This window comes from Ambystoma mexicanum, chromosome 4p, assembly GCF_040938575.1.
Source record: "Ambystoma mexicanum isolate Mex_15411 chromosome 4p, UKY_AmexF1_1, whole genome shotgun sequence".
NCBI lineage: Eukaryota > Metazoa > Chordata > Amphibia > Caudata > Ambystomatidae > Ambystoma > Ambystoma mexicanum.
The window spans coordinates 282,400,545-282,417,940 of NC_090927.1; positions in this window are offsets into that span (position 1 = coordinate 282,400,545).

A 17,396-nucleotide genomic window follows, 5' to 3' on the forward strand; every position below is an offset into this window, starting at 1 on the left:
AAAGAAATAGATTTCTAAATAGACAGTCATGACATTAGAAATGAGGGCAACCTATTTTACATAGAAAATCTAATCGCAAAGGGCTCATCAGAAAGGCATGATGTTCAGATAATGGATCCAGAGTAAAAATGGCAGGTCAATTAACAGATTAAAGGACAGTCTGGCCTACAGTACAAACAGCATCTGAACATGGAGAATTCAGGAATTCAGAAGCCTTTATTTATTTCATTAATTTATTGGATATTTGTAAGGCGCCTATACAACAAATGGTATTTTGAGGCGCCACAAGACAATAAGGGGAGGGGGAACAAGGGCAAAAGGTACAATAACAGTCCTTCTAGGCCTTGTGACATTCCGATCGTGCAAGGGTAGAGCAGGAAGTACTAGGGAAAGTGGGGGGCAGTGCCGTTATGCTCATTAGGCAAAGTACACGGGTGGGAAGGGAAAAGCAGGGTAGAGAGGAGCAGGTGCAAGTGCTCAGGGTAGGCCAGGAAGGCAAGTGCCCGGATTGTGGTAGTGTGGGTCCACAAGCTAAGTGCGAGGAAGGGGGATGGACTGGAAAGGCAGGGCCTGGAACCCTGTAGAACTCAGAGGGGTACAGGCAGCCAGTCACTGTGCCAGAGGGAGGAGTTAGCAGGGGAGAGGGAAGGAAGAGGAGAAAGGGCAGGTCTTAAGGAGCTTCCGGAACTTAGAGAGATCCAGCCCAAGACTGAAAGGGGCAGGGAGACAATTCCAGAGGAAGGCTCCTGCAGAGGAGAGGGATCCCCCCCCACTCTCTGCTTAGAGACACGTCTGATCTGCAGAGATTTGGAACAAGCTGACTGAAGGGCATTAGCAGGGCGGTATTTAGAGAGAGAGAGATTGATTTAGTGGGGTCCTAGGCATTGGCATAGTTGGGGCCAGGCAGCCCCCCTCACCCCGCATTGCGGGAGAGCACTGTGACTCTCGGTCCGTGGGGGAGGATGACCCTCAGTTCAGAAATGTCACTTAATCTCAATTATGAAAAAAAGAAATTTGCTTTAACAAAAAGCGTGAGTTCCGGGCTGGCCCAGTAATTGACTCTGCATACATTGAAGTTTTGTTTTGAAATGAGTCTGGTTGTTTCCGCAGTAGCTGAAGCCTCCAGAGCAGCTCCAGCTCTCATTGCCCCAACCAGCAAACAGCGAGGCCACCAATATAGCAGCAGCACCTGTGAAGTAACTAACAAAGTAAGTTAAAACAAGAAAATGGAGCGTGTGAGTTTCAATGTGTTGAATGCTTGTTTAAGATGCAGTTGTAATGCGTAAATAAATAAATAAAAGTATACGTGTGGATGTGTGTGACTTACTGTATGTATTGTATAAGTGTGTCAGAGCGTAGTGATTGTTGCTCTGATTACTTACCGGTAATCTTCATTACTCCTAGTCCTACTCTTCCTCGCCCCCGTACTTACTTCATAAGGCACCTGCCTCCGACACAAGACCTTCTTCTATTTCTTTAAATCCCTATAACTCCTCCCCAACATCCACGTCACTCAGTTTCATATTACCAAGCCAGAGCATGGGACCTTCCCCGCAGGGAGGGTGAGGAGGGTCGTCAGTACTGTGATGAGGAAGAGTAGGACTGGGAGTAAGAAGATTACCAGTAAGTAATCAGAGCATTACCTCCACGTCCACTTTTCCTCGTCCCAGTACTTACTTCATGAGGTATACCAAAGCAGCAACGGGGAAAAGGTCCCAATGAGACACAGAGCCAGAAACAGTGCCGCAAAATACACCCACAATAACTCTTAAATCACATCCCCACAGACAAAACTCCAACCACGAAGGAACCAACCCCCGAGTGGGAGAAACTCAACCCATAGCGGTTGATGAAAATGCCTAGACCAGCCAAGGCGGCAGCCATACAAATCTCTTGCAGAGAAAAACCCTCCTTGCATCGGCCCAGGAAGCCGCCAAACCCCTGGCGGACCGCCCCTGATCGCGCGCAGGTACAGGCAGGCCAGAAGCCACATAGGCCCTGGAGATCACAACCCGGAATCACCGGAAAAAGGAAACCACAGATCCGTTATGCCCAGCCCTAGCCGGACCACAAGCAATCAGAAGACTATCAGATTGGTGGAAAAAGCAAACCAAGCCAAATACTCTTACACGTCCCGCCGGACATCAATGTTAAGCCGAGCCACCTCCTCAGGCGTTCTTGGATCATGAAAGAAGTCAGGGAGAACCAGACCCTGAGAGGTGTGAAAACCGAGAGACAACTTAAGGGAGAAACTTCGGACCACACCCCAGCACCACCAAGTCTGGCAGCACCCTCAGGAAAGGAGCGTGACATAAGAGAGCCCCAATCTCCCCAAGCCTACGGCCAGAAGTGAGAGCAATAAGAAAAGCAGATTTTAGTGTAAGATGTTTGATATCAATCTCGGAAATGGGCTCAAAAGGAGGCCCGTGAAGGAACCGTAATACAAGAGGGAGATCCCAGGGTGAAGCCCTTTGTCAGCACAAGGACGGGAAGAAGAAAAACCCTAGATCAACTTCCCCACAAACACCTCCCCATCCAAGTGACCATCGGAGTCCCCAAAAGGAATTTCATGGAGGCCCACTGAGAGCAAAGCCTGGAAAAATTGCCAGGCCCCTGTCAAAACCCCTCCTGGAGGAACCGAAGGATAGCAGAGAGGCCAGAACGCAGGGGAGGGATCCCAGACCGCCCATACCAGTCTCGGAAATGGTCCCAATGTCTGCCAAACACCTTCAGAGTGGAGGGTCTAAGAGCATCCATTATGGACTCAACTACAGCATCTGAGAACCCCTGAGATATCAACCTAGACTGAGCAATAGCCTCACTGCCCATTGCATCTGGTGGACTTCCAACCGCAGATCTCCTTTAAGGGGACACAGCCACCTCGGAACCAGCCAAGGTTCCTAGAACCGAAGCTCCAACAGAGAGGGGAGCCAACTCCGGCGGGACCATAACGGAGCTAACAACAACACAGTCACCCTGGACACTCTGATGCGCCAAACCACCCGGCGCAGAAGGGGAATAGGCGGAAAGGCATAAAGGAAAACCCCAAGGCCACTGTACAGATAGGGCGTCCATCCCCCAATCCCCTCGGCCTGAAACAGAGAGCAGAAGAGGGGAACTTCTGCTGAGGCCGGGGATGCAAACAGGTCTAGAACCAGGGACCCTAATCTGACACAGGTCACCGCAAAGACCTGGGCCAACAGGACCAGTTCCGCAGAGGAGTGAAAACCGGCGTCTGAGAAGATCCGCTTGAACATTGTCCACCCTTCTGATACGTAAGGCCACCAGAGATACCAGATGAGATTCCTCCCAGAACATGCCAGAACATTCAAGGAGCGGCCAGAACTCCTTTTGCAGTTGACATATGCCAAGGCCGTCGTATTGTCCGATCGGACCAAAAACCGCCGACTGTCCAGCAACTCCTCGAAGTACACCAGAGCTTGGACAATGGCACAGCTCTTGTCAGTTGGATGATCGCCGGCTCTCCCCAGATCTCACAACCCTTGAGCTGAGAGGATCCCCAATGTAGATCCTTTCTGCTGGTGTTGGTAGTAAGAGAGGCCAGAGGAGGAAGGACCATGCACACCTCAGCCTGTAAACCTGAAACCCCACTGCCACCATAGCAGGGAGACTCGCAGCGCTGGGGACACTGAAAACAAAACTATGAAAGCCTGATGTCAGGAGCCAGTGGGAGAGAGTATAAGACACCAGGGGACGTAACCGAAGACGGGCTCAAGGAACCGGAAAACACGCAAGACGCCACGTGCCCCGTAACTTCAGCAACAGGCGAGCCGAGACATACTGCCTACTGAGAATGAGAACCCAGCCCAGAACAACCAGCAAGCGCCCCCCCCTGCACAACATCCAGAGTACGCTCTCCCCAGACGTCCGGACAAGCAGTGCAGGGTCTTGAGACATCCTAGAAGGCATAGGGACCAGGAACACCCGCAAGTAGAAAACTTGACCCTGAACAGGGAGAGGAACGGGCAAGACGGTTACCCACAGCAACCGTTCGGAGAGAATGGATCCCATGGCCAACTACTTGGACCGTGAGCTGGGTACCAAAGTCCTAACCATGCAAACCTGGACAGGAGGGGACAGGAAGGCAACTGATACCCCCTCCGGATGGAGCCCATTGCCCAGAAAGCCGAACCCCATCGGTCCCATACACCTCCGAGAAGATAGAGACGAGGAGCCAGGGAAAATTGCCAGTCACTGCACTTGCACCAGAGGGAAATCACAGGACGTTGAAACAGGCCTGCGCCACAATATAACAGCATGCTTGTCAAAAGATCCCACCTATCAAAAGGAAGATACAGGACAGCCCATAAGTCCAGCAGACTATGGCCCCCTCAGCCGACAGAGGAGCCACCAGGCTGGCGTCAAAAGGGCAGAATACTGTCATAAAGCGGGGCAAAGCAATCCATCCCGGATAGCAGACATCAAAGGCAACCCCCTACCTGGGGTATGCCTATACTGGAAAACCCACTGAAGTGACATCCCCCTCCACCGGCACCAGGGGCTCTGAGAACCCCTCTAAGCACAGACATTTGCCACTATGTGCCCTATCACTTCCCACAAGTCTGAGAGGAGGCGTGAAAGCAACACGTCGGCACCGGAGGACCTAGGCCCTAAAAGAAGAGACACTGGGAACCCCCTGCCGTTACTTCCACGATGCATTTTCTATAATCCCATGCCGGACAAGGGAAAAGCAAATCAACTACTTTTACTTTCCCTCGCGCAGTTTAGAGGAAGAGGACAGGACAAGGAGTCTGCGTCCATAGCTAGCACAGACCCAAACACACCACTAAGATGCCACATGACTGAGAGGTGGGTTGAGCCCTGTATCCAGTAGCTGGTAGCCCCATGCTCTAAATGGGTCCAATGCGTCAGTCTAGGCAGGATGAAGGACCGAGACAGCACCGCTGAGACTCGAACCCGAAGTGTAGACTATGCCAGGCCGGTACCCTTCCGGCCGCTTGCAGACGTGTCCAAATATGCGCTGTATTCACAGGCAGCACGCAAGGAATGCAGCCAACATCCGGTGCATCCTGGGCTGTGTGTGTCTGAGAAGCGGGTGGTATGTGACATGCCTGTGACAGTACAGAGCCCCCGCACTTTCAAATACTCTCTGTCACAGTCACCCCACGACAAGAAGCAGAGAGGCCTCACAACAAAAGGGAAAGCTTAGCCCATACTGCCAAGTGCTTGCCATCATTTCCAATAAAGATGTGCACACAAAGCACGAGGAAAACGGCCTGTCGAAGGAGTCAAGATGGCCATAGCAGCAGGAGAGGGGAAAAATATCAAGCACAGTCCTCCCCTCTCCTTACCTTCCCCCAGATAATGCAGCTAACATCCGGTGCATTCTGGGCCGTGTGTCTCTGAGGAGCGGGTGCTATGTGACATGCGTGCGACAGAACAGAGCCCCCACACTTTCAAATACTCTCTGCCACTGTCACCCCATGACAAGAAGCAGAGAGGCCACACAACAAAAGGGAAGGCTAGCCCATACTGCCAAGTCTAATCAAGATGGCCAAAACAGGAGGAGAGGGGAAAAACATCAAGCCCAGTCCTCCCCTCTCCTTACCTTCCCCCGGGCCGTGCAGGACCCGGGACACAATGCTCACGCTGCGGTCCAGAGCCCAGCAAAGAACCGAGCGAGTCAATCCAGCTCAACTGTGACCCCAAGCCCCGCAGGGGGCCCAGGAGCAGCGCCGCACCTGAGGGAGCCCTGCCACACAGCCTCCCCCCAGGGGGCCATCAATCGGTGCTCCCCGGTGCCCCGCACCGGGAGGAAAACGTCCAACCTGCCAGAGGCAGGACAAATTTTACTGAGTGACGTGGATGTGGGGGAGGAGTTATAGGGATTTAAAGAAATAGAAGAAGGTCCTGTGTCGGAGGCAGGTGCCTCATGAAGTAAGTACTGGGACGACGAAGAGTGGACGTGGAGGTTATGTATATGTTTTTGGCTCGGGAAAGATCTGCAGCCTCGTAAGTGGGAATACAGAAGAGCTTCCAAGAGCGAGCAAGGTGCCTGCAAGTAGTCGAGGAACCACTGCAGGTTAGTCCTGAAATGCAATCTCTCTGCCAGCTATGCCCTGCTGAGGTTCTAATCGCTCTTTGGCTTCAAGGAGTTTAGTGCAGGCTTTTTAGTGCCTCTTGCCATCAGGACATCAACATCAACAGGCACAAACCTCCCAGGAAAGTAGAATGACGTATTGCACTTGTGGCTCCAAGCAGGCAGGCATGCTACTCGGGTACAATAGAAAACAAGGGGCTCCACTGGGTGTAAGTGAGGAAACCAGCTGTTCCAGTTGTGGCAGCAACTGGTTACTTCAAGAAATAAGTGAAGTTAAGGTCAAACTGCCTTCCTACATTCATTAGCTTGGGGACAGCAATATTCTTTATCCAGGGTTCGTATACAGGTTCGTACACAGTTTTCGTGGACTCGGCTTGTAATTTTTAGCAGAAAGATTCAATCCTATGGATTCAATCTTATGGATTTAAATTGCACGTTAAACTTGTTTTCCCATCAGCCTACACCCCCTCCTATTTTGAAGTGGCTTCACTTAATCCTGAGGACAGATTTGGTTTTGGATAGGCCAAATCTCACTGGATCAAACACTTGTTTGGGACACCTGTGGAGCACCTATGTTGACTCTGGGGTACAGCAGCTGAAGAGAAAATAAGTTTTGCACTTGTAATTTTACTATGACAGATGATTGATTTCATTTCATGATTTTTGCTCTCGGTATAGTTCAATCTGCTGTAGTAGCCTAGTTCCATGCGCCTATCTTCTTATTGTTGTTTGTAACGCAGGTAAAAAGGATTCTTAATCACTGCATTAAGAATAAGATCACAAACAAGACAATTATTTTTTACGATATATCTATATATCTTTATTCCATTTTGTATATGTTTTTATATTGCTATAATTTTACGGAAACTTCATTTCCATCTCTCCAAATTAAAAATAAATTGATTGATTGACTAGAATGTCGCCAGATCTTATACCTCCCAGTTAGGCTGTAACTGGATGTTTGATGCCCTGCTTCAGCTGCAGTGAGGGCGTCCCAGAAACTCCCCCAACAGGTAGCGTACCAATTTTTCGAGGGGCAAAGGCCCCCGAGGTCAAGGTGTTGTCAAAGTCACTGAGATATAAGTTAAAAAGTCAGGGCGCTAAAATGCAGGCCTGCCGTAATCCCTTATACACTTCAAACTTATACAAAATACTGCCTTACCTATTCAGTCTAACCTGAACGTAAATGCCCTTGTGAAGATGGATTAGTATAGCCAAAAGTGCCCTGTTGACCATGTTGAAGGCCTGGAAAAAGTTTACTAAAGCTGACACCAGGCTCTCCTTTTTCCAGACCTATTCCTGCAAACACTTCATAATAAAAACATTCGGAAGAGTCGCCATACCTTTCCTGAACCCCAGCTGGTTTTTATACAATCTGCTCATCTCAACCGCCCAACTTTCAAGATCTTGCAGTACAAAGCTAGCAAATACTTTGCTTTCCACGTCAAGGTGTGCTATTGGGTGGTAGTTACGCAGATTTAGATGGTCACCCTTTTTGTGGATTTGCGCTATTACAGACTCTTTCCAGGAGGCTGGGTAGGCTTTGTATTTAATACACTCTCAACAAGAGTTGTGACCACAATTGGAGATCCTTCCTGATAACGAAGTTGTTGAGTCCATTTGGAACAGGGGCTCTGGAGGTCTTAAGCTTATTTATTAGCTCCTGTATATAGTATTGTAGTTGTCATTTATATAGCGCGTTTTCCCATTTGTATGGCCTCAAAAGGCTTAGTAGAAAGAAAGGCCTCTGGGACCGAAGTCCAGGTACGGGAAAATCCTCAGAAAAGGCTTAAAGTGCGTGTGTGCCTTTGGCCAAGATTAGGAATTAGGAGCGCTGGCTAGACTCCAGTAAGCAACCCAAGAGGTCAAGCAGGTAGACGGGTGTTGTGGGAGGTCACGACAGAGCACTTGTGCAAGAGACACGATATGTACCCAGCTAGACCGAAGTTTGTTGTAGGTTGTTGCAGTATTCTAATGGCAGAGGTGTTTGTATTTGTATTTGCATTTAGTTTATCTGTATTGCGCGCATGGCCCGGGGGCATCTGGGCGCATTTATTACAAAGTTACAGATAACATCACAGAACACGTCATAATACAGTATTGGAAGTGCACAATGGTACATGAATTACATTACATATGTAATTCAGACCCATTTGTTTGTAGTGTTTACAGAAAGAAATTTCGCATGTACGGTATTTACAAAGAATAAGTTGCCAAAATAGAGCAGAGATTATAACATCGGTCCCAGTTTTGCAGAAGTATTTAAAGAGATTTACATTAAGCGGTGGAGGAGGCTAAATCCTGCTCAGTGAGCTATGTTTGGCTTTGTTCTTAAAAGCAAGGTAACAGAGTTCAGTTCTGAATGTGTTAAGAAGTGTGTTCCATAGTTTGGAGGCGAGGACTGGGAAGCAGGACTCCCCAGCTTTCTGCAGTTTAAATCTGGGAATGGTGAGTAAATGGGCTTGTGCAGATCTGAGTGGTTGGGTGGCAGTGTGTGCTGTAATGTGGTTGGCCAGGTAATCAGGTGTTTGGTTGGCTAAATACTTATGAGTAAGTGCAAGAGTTTTGAGTGAGATTCTGGATGCAACCGAGAGCCAGTGAAGACTCTGTCTTGTATCGGAGATATGAGATTTTCTAGGAATATTAAGGGCTGCTCTGATAGCATTGTTCTGAGTTACTTGATGTTTTTAAGACTGGTCCCCAGGTAGAGGGCATTGCAGTAGTCAACTTTAGCCATGATGAGCATTCTTGCAAGGATGATGCAGTTCGATGCAGTGAGGAATGGTCTGCAAGCTGTTAGGAGTTTGCATTTGTATGCAGATGCTGGGACCACCGCATTGACTTGTCTCATCAGCGAGAGGGTCGAGTCCAGCTAGAAGCCAAGGGTTTTGGTATCATTAGAGGCCTTAATGGTATTCCCGTCAATGCCAAAAGCTTTAAAGGTGGGGTCCAGTCTGTTGTGTTTTTACGGTGGAAACCTAAGATAAGTATCTCAGTCTTATCATCTTATAAGCATAGTCCGTGATGTGCCATCCAGGCCTGAATGACTGAGTAGACGTTGTTAAGAGCTTTAGAGTCAGTTTCGTGGTCTCCAGTGATGGGAATAAGTATCTAGGTGTCATCCGCGTAGTCGTGTAGGTGACAGGTTGGTGTTGAGCCAAGTCTGGTGTCAGGGCGAAGCTGTTATGTGTCCAGCTAGACTGAATTTGTCATAGTCGTAGCTGCATTATAAAGTGTGTGGATGGATAGCCATGCCTTCGGCAGATGACCCCTGAAGCATTGTGTTTATACATATCTTAAGCTCTGATGGACCTTATCTTTGTTCTTGTTGTTTGATCGGTCATCTGTGTGAAAAATACAAGCAACCCTCATATGCTGTTCTATGCACTATAGACAGTCTATCCTCAAAGACTGACTATCTTACAACGTCTTATACGCGTGGCAGTCAGGCTGCCTTAAGATCTAGGGTCATAGGATTTTCTAGCGCAATAAACAAGCTACCCTTATAGTCTTACTCTATATCCTCTGAGATCCTTAAATAGGCTAACATCAGGCACCTTCTAGTGCAGTGTCAAGGATACCTGCATGCATCATTATGAGTTACAGTGGCTGAGTTATAGATCTTCTAAAGGCGATGGATAGATTACCATCATATATCTTCTAGTTCAATAGACATGATGATATTATAGTGAGGTGGTGATTCCACTTTCAAGAACATTCTGGGTGCTTCTCAGCAATCCCTTTAGTTCTTTGACACGAGATGGGCACCAGTATGGGACTTCAAGGTGTGCAGCCGAGGCAGAGTGCAAGGATGAGAACACAGTGCATATTTCTTGCCCTCAGCAAAAATGCAAATACTTTTCTTTGGTAAAGGGTTGGCTACCATCAGGCTGTCAAGAGCTGTATATGAGAAGCCTGAGCAAAGGAGGCCTGTGGGGCTGATGTGTGTGGTCTGCGAGTTGAGTGAGTGGGGCGGGCCACAGCGACAATGGACAGCATCTGGCTGTAGGTTTATCTGTAAGAGGGTTGTCAGACTTTTGATATGTGTAGTGAGGGCCGTGCGACAACAGCCGGCATGTGCTGCACATGTGACTTGTTGGTATCTAGATGTGAATGAAGGCGATGTATGTGAATGAGCCTGTGGTTCTGGAAATAGGGGAAGGGAAGAGGGTTTCAGGTAGATGTAGGGAATAGCCACTTTTTCAAGGCTTTTCTGAAAGAGAGGTGGTTGTCAATGCAGCGTATGTGGAGAGGAATCGAGTTCCAGATGGCAGGGGCTTGGATGGAGAAAGAGGATCCTCCCAACTTGGTGCAGTTGGAATGGGGGATAGTGAGGAGAAGAGAAGAACCAGATATGAGGTTCCTTGTGGGTTGATAGCGTGTGGGTTTATCCAAGAGGAATTTGGGTCTGATGTTGTAGAGGGCACGGTGAGTGATACACATGGCTTTAAAGGTAGTCGTTGCCCAATAGGGAGCCAGTGTAGGACACTGAGTGTGGGCTAACATGTTCTCTAGGTGAGAGGCAAAGGAGGAGATGGGCATCAGCTTTTTGGATTCTTTGGAGTGCCCTGAGCTCATATGCCAGAGTGCCTAGGTAGAGGGAGTTTGCATTGTCTATGCGGGAGAGGATGATGGCAAGGATAGCAGAGATTTGGTGTGAGTAGGTGAGGTACGGGAAGATTTGTCTGTGGATGCGTAGGTGGAACAAGCAGGTTCTGGACACAGAGTTGATGTGGCTGGAGAGGGATAGATTTGAGTCCAGCATGCATCCAAGGTTTTTGACCAAAGCCGATGTTGCAGGGGTAGGTCGTAAGGAGTGTGGCTGGGGAAGGAGGGCAGATTTGCTGCATACTAGGATTTCTGCTTTACGCGGGATGAGGAGGAGGTGGTTGTATTGTCATCCAGTGGTAGATATCAGAAAGGCAGGAGGAGAGGTCAGGGCAGGCAAAGCCAGGTGATATTGGGATCTTGAGGTTGATCTGGGTGTCGTCTGTGTGGTTTTAGCAGGTGAGGATATGAGATTGGATGACTGCAGGGAGTTAGATATTGAAGAAGAGGGGAGAAATGGGTGCTCCCTGTGGGACCCCTTTCAGCACGGGGCAAGAGATGGGGGAGAGAGGGGGAGGAGGATAATTTGCAAGCAGTTGAAGATGAAGGAGGATGTCCATGTTAGAGCAGAGTCTTTGATTCCTAAGGAGTGTAGCCTGTCTGTGAGTATGGAGTGGTCAATGGTGTCAAAGACAGAAGATAGGTCTAGACGGATGAGGGCTGCACATCCTTACATGTCTGCTGTTCTTTTTAAGTCATCCCAAACTGACACAAGAGAGGACTCAGTTTAAGGCCTTGGTTGGTGCTAAAGTTGTCGGTAAGTTCTCCGACTTGGCTCAGACGTACCATCATTGATGTATTAGTGTACAAGATTTTAACAAAGTAGAGAAGATGTGGATCAATCCTCCAGTTCTCTAGTTTGTACCAGAGAAGTGAACCACAGACTATGTTGAAAGCCTTGCTGTAATCAATAGAGCAGCAATACAGGATTCGATTAGGGTGGTGCATTGCCTCGGGCATCAAATAATGTATGGCAGTTATGTTGTGGACCATGCAGTGCACCTTTCTAAAGCCGGTCTGGAAAGGTTTTAATAATTCTTTTTCTTGGACCCATTTGGTGAGTCTGCTCAGCAAGATGGTTGAGAACATTTTTAGGCGAGAATCAAGCATTGCAAGTAGGCAATAGTCTGCGGGGTCCAATCTGTATTCTTTTTTAAAAACCGGTATCAGAATGGATTTCCGCCAACTATTAGGTATCTCGCTGCAACTCTCTATGTGCCAAAATAAACCCAGTAGTATTATTGTCCAAAACAGAGGATTTGATTTAATAAGAATATTTATTGTTTATTGTGTTAATATACATGTAGCTATTGTATATACAACAATGAACATAATAAAATACACAGAAAGTGCTGTGAATGAAAACATAATTACAAGTTATTACAAACAATTAATGCATACAACACCACATAAAACAGTTAGCATTTACACCCGTCCATAGTTTTTTTTAAAGCATGCATCGTAAAATAAGTTTATTTGAAATACCATCTGGCCCAGGAGCTCGGCAGGCCTTGAGTTTTTTATTGATAAAATCAATATCTTCCTGCTCACAGCCAGTTATAGTGAGCTTGTTTTCAAAGGAATAATTCGACTCTTTCTATTCCTTGTATCGTCAACATCAAAATAGAGTTCAGCAATGTAAGATCCCCAGAGAGTTTCTTGCACCGGATTTAATTCCAGAAAATCTCTGTAGTGGGACCAGAACTTTTGGTTATCATTGTATTTTAGCAAACCAAACATCACTCGCCAGTTGGTGCAGCTTAATGAATTCTTATGTTGACGCAACCAATTTTTATAACAAGTGTCAAGAATGGTATTTTGTGCTTCTTTGTCTTCTGGCAAGAGTGAAAAATGCCCTCTGACCATAGCTCTATCCTTACGATAAGATAACTTATTTTGATGTATCAAGATATAGGAGGAGCTGATTGTTCTTTACAAGGTATGCCAAACAAAGTGATTTTATTTAAATAGAAAAAATGTGTTATGTTCTTAATCATTGTTTCAATGTTCCAATCATGCTGCGCCAAATAAGATTCAAGTAGCGATTAATATGTTTCTATAATGTTGTTAACTCTCGTAATTATTTTGCCTGTCCATGTTATGTGATTACCCTGAAGATTTACTCTAATGGCTGTGTTTAAATAGGCTCTGGGTCAGGGGGTGCAATGTTTACTGTCCAGGTCAACAAAGCAGGGTCATTTGTGTTGTTAGGTAAAATTTTCACCAAACCACAGTGCCCAGCCATGGAAGTGTCTGACAGAGTCAATATGTGACTTAATGCGCCCATTTGTCCAGTGTAATTAATGGCATTCTTTTCTAGCATATTATAGGGAAGACAGACCAATCCATAGGTGGCTCGAAATGTTTTCCAATATTGGTCAAAATATCCCAGTATTGATTCCTTACGATTTCGATCTTTAGCGTTAAGATCGCCTGCAATTAATGCAGAACTTTTGGGATAGATATCATACCAGCTGGTGAGAATGTCTCCAATTAATTTTTGAATTCTTTCAGAGTAGGCTCCATTCTGCAGATCATAAACGTTAATGATCAATGTTCGAAGTGTGATGTTTGATGGATCAACAAATATAGCTGATAGTACGTAAGGGGAACTGGTTTTGCTCAAAACTGTTTCCAACTGGTATTTGGCCTTGGTTCCAATAGCTAAGCCTCCGCTACGCTGTTCCTTATGAGAAGGAATCTGGATTGTGTATAATGTGGTAGCCATCAATGTTAAAGTTCTTGGTGACCCAAGTTTCTTGGAGCATAAAAAGGTCAGAGGCCAAAATCATAGAGTGGCCCAATGGATGAGCAAGAAAAGAATTGAAACCATGCATGTTCCAGAATGTCCAAGTCAGGGTGGAATTTTGAGCTGGATATCAATTGCCATGTGTGGTAACCATTTCAGAGATCCATTGTTGAGTCTCCTTGACAGCCTCAATGTTCTTTCCTATGTAAGGATGAGAGGAAATTGATGCAGCACCTTAAGGCACATAATCAGAAGGTAGATGAGCGACAACGTCCATTGTTGATTTAGGCTTGCCTATGGATATCGCCTGTTTAGTGACTATTCGACATATAGCTAGCTGAAAACCCATCTGTTCCAGGGCAGCAGCATTTGATTTTAACAATATCACTGTCAATGAGGAGCTGAATTCTATAACGGCCCAGTTTTAAACGCTGTTTATCCCAGGGAGCTCGATATGGACAATGTCAACTGTGCTGAACACTCTCACTTGATTCATCTTGGCGAATAGCCCCAGTAGGTGAGTACGATTTAAAAATGGGCTGGAGTAAGTAGGATGGAGTTCCTCCAGCTTTGCCGCCTGGCGCAGTCATGTTTGCTGTACAAAAGGCTGGACATTTGCATTCTGCAGGAGTCAAAGTTGCAGCTGGCGGAGCTTGATGGTAAGTGGTTGCTGGAGATTTGGTCAACTGATGGGTGTAATTGGAATGCTGCAGATTCCCTGTCATTGATGGGCCAAGCCACTGACTTGGTGCATCTGCCATATGTAAATTAGAATCAAAACAGACCCTAGTTTGCAAATGGGGCTGAGTTGAAGCAAGTTCTGTAGAAGGCGAGTGCAGCCATCAGTTCAGAGGACCTTGCAACTGAACTTGTCGAGTTAAACCATCCGTTAATGTGTGTGTTAGCAATGTTTTTGGAATCAAATGGTAAACCTTGTTATCCCATACGCACTCTGTCACTGATACTCCAACCATATCTGCTTTGTTCTGTTTTTTATTGTTTTTTTTTCTTTTTGTTAGCATTCTTTCTGATTTTATAGTTTGAAGATATGATGGCTAATTGTCGGCTCTCATAGGTAATCGGTGCCTCGGGTGAGGGAGGAGAAATAAATATTTCTTCATAGTCCCAATCTGGGAGCAAAGCAGCCTGCAAATTGACTACATCGATTTCACTCACTCTGTGCTGGTCCACTTCAGTAGGTGGCATTTCTCTGGCCTTCCTGTTAGTGTGGACCGGATGTTTGAAGGTAGGAAATGAATTTTGATGCACTAGTGCAATATAATTAGATGAAGTGTCTGTGACATCCGAAGTGCCAACTAATTCAATAGAGGCATAATTTGCAAGGATCAAGTCAACTACCTTTGCAAGAATGTATTTGCAGTCCTGTTATTCTTTAGCTATCGTTGAACATAAAGCGAATAGGGCTACGACCTTGGATGCTACTTCATTTAATGCAGGAATGGAAGTAGGATCCTTGGTCAGAGATGTTGTAGAGGATCGGAGTGAAACAGCGTCCTCGCTATCACTTTCCGAATCGGAGGAATCCGATGATTCAGAAGAAGAAACCAATACACTTCGGTTTGGAATGGCTGAAAGATTTGTCCCCATTAAGTTCTCCCGGCAATCACTCATGGGAAGTGTAAGCCCTCTGCCAAGTGAATCTCGCTGTAGTCCTAAGCACATGTTTAGTAAGGAGTTGTTGTTGTCAATTGTGGGGGAAATACACAAAACTGTGTTTTCGCTTTATGTCTGTAAATGCAGTGTTTCACTCTGAGTCTCAATCATAGAAGAAGATGAAAGGGCAGTGAAAAAGCCAGTGATGATAGGGTGAGTTTCAATACTTGTACCTAGTCTATCTTTTTTGGTGCAAGAGTTTTTGTTGCACAGAGTATTAGGAGCTCTGGGCTCCTGGGTCTCTTGCCCGTGCGAATGGCTGCACCATGTAGCCTATATTTGCGGGCTACAGTGAGCTTCATTGGAATGGACTTTAGGGCTTAAGTAGCCCCATTGAAGAGGAAAATCACGAGAAAGAGCAGAACTATGCAGGAGGCACAGGGCTGACAGAGCTCACTGTATGTGATACACTTATTGGATCCAACACCAGCTCCGGGAAACGCACGTCGCACACCTGGGGCTGCTGCTTTTTGCACCTCGACTCTTCAACCCTAACACGCCATTGCTTCACTGAGCGTTCTCCGCCCTTCATTCACTGTGTTCTCCGCTGGTTTCTCCGCTTGTTCAGAACGCGCGGTTCACGCTATTTTTGCTAGTCATTAAGGTTCTCTGCTCAAAAGCTCAAGGGCCAACTCACCACTACACAGCGCTCTATGGTCAGTACCTAATACACCAATTTGCCTTGCCTTGCAGTATTCAAGGCAGTATTCAATCAATAACCACTCCTCATGGGAGCTCAAACTCCTCTGTGAGAAACACGTCTATAACAGCACTCTGCTCTCTCTGCCTACTTTATGCAGCGAGCAAGTCTGCAAGTATGCTTACAACTCTGCGGTGTGGCAACTCAACTTGAAAATGTATCTCCCCCTCCAGTGCATCAGCCATAGATGTCGCCCAACCAAATGAGTGAGGCATGTATTTTCTGGGCTCGACACGATGCTCGTAAACTCCCAGCCACACAGGCGACAAGCTCTGCTGTCCACCGCCAGCAACAACCTCCCCAAATGGGGGAGGCCTGGCTGGTAAAACTCCAAGCTCTCAGCAACCAAGAGCGTGTATCTCACCTCTCTCCTGCCTCTCGACTAGAGGAAAGGACGACCCAGCATCAAACCGCACCGCTCACAATGCGAGAAACACTGTGAATAGCTGCTTCCGACACAGGGAATATGCCTGCGTTGTGTATGCTTTTATTTCAGAAGTTACAGATAATTATGATTTTGGCTGTCAAAAGAAATAAACTCTAAGCAAGCTTTAAGGGTTTGTGAAGAATCCCCAGATGTCGTCACTTCTCCCCTAGGTTGACCCCCTTCCCAGGGTGGTGAGGCCACTAGCCTGGGGGTGGATCTCATGGGAAGGGAAGTCCCTTATGGGAATAGTGATGACCTGGGGAGAACATGGCATCCCCACAGCCCACCTAAACCCTGAAACACCTTCCTACCCCCCTCCCACCAGTGCCATCCCTAGTGTACTCATGTACCTTTGTCATACCAGCCAGGTAGGAAGTACTGAGACGAGGAAGAATATGGACTCCTCAAGGGACTTATATCACTTATGTACTGAGATGAGCAAGAGACGAACTGACTCACTGGGAGTCCTCAAAATCAATACTGCGACCAGGAAGAAGTGCGGAAGCATAAACAGCACCTCAACTGAATGGTGATGTTGTTATAGGATTCCTCTTGGCCTTTCTACCATTAAAATAGAAGAGGGAATTCCAAATGTGAGAGGCACTTCCTGGAGGAACCAGGAGATTCAAACCCTGTGCGAAGGAAGAAACAGCAGATGATGAGAAAGATTCTCACCTGCAGCTACATTCCCCGAAGGTCTGTTGTGGAAAGGCTGGAGCGGGAGACAAGAGGCAGAGCAGGCAGCCGAACGAGAAGGCTGGAGTGAAGGAACCACCTGGGCCGTCCACTAGGGAGCAGCTGCGGGCCGCCGCAGTCCATGGAATGATCGGAGGAGGCCCGAAACCCATAGAGAACAGCAGCTGCAGAGCTGCCGCAGTCCCTGCAAGGATCAGGAGATGCCAGAGAGGGGAACCAAAGCCTGTATGCAACCGAGAGACACCAATACGCACCCAGAAGAAGGTGGGGATACCAGAATCGTTGTGTGGCCTTCAAAACACTGCAGCACCTATGCCAAAGGGCTCTGGGACCCAAAGGAGCCAAACAAACTAATACAAAAAATGTCTAGGACCCGAGAGAGAGAGAAGCCTATGCCAAAGGTGTCTGAGACCCGAAGGAGAGAAGGAAACCAATACAAAAAGGGGTCTAGGACCTGACA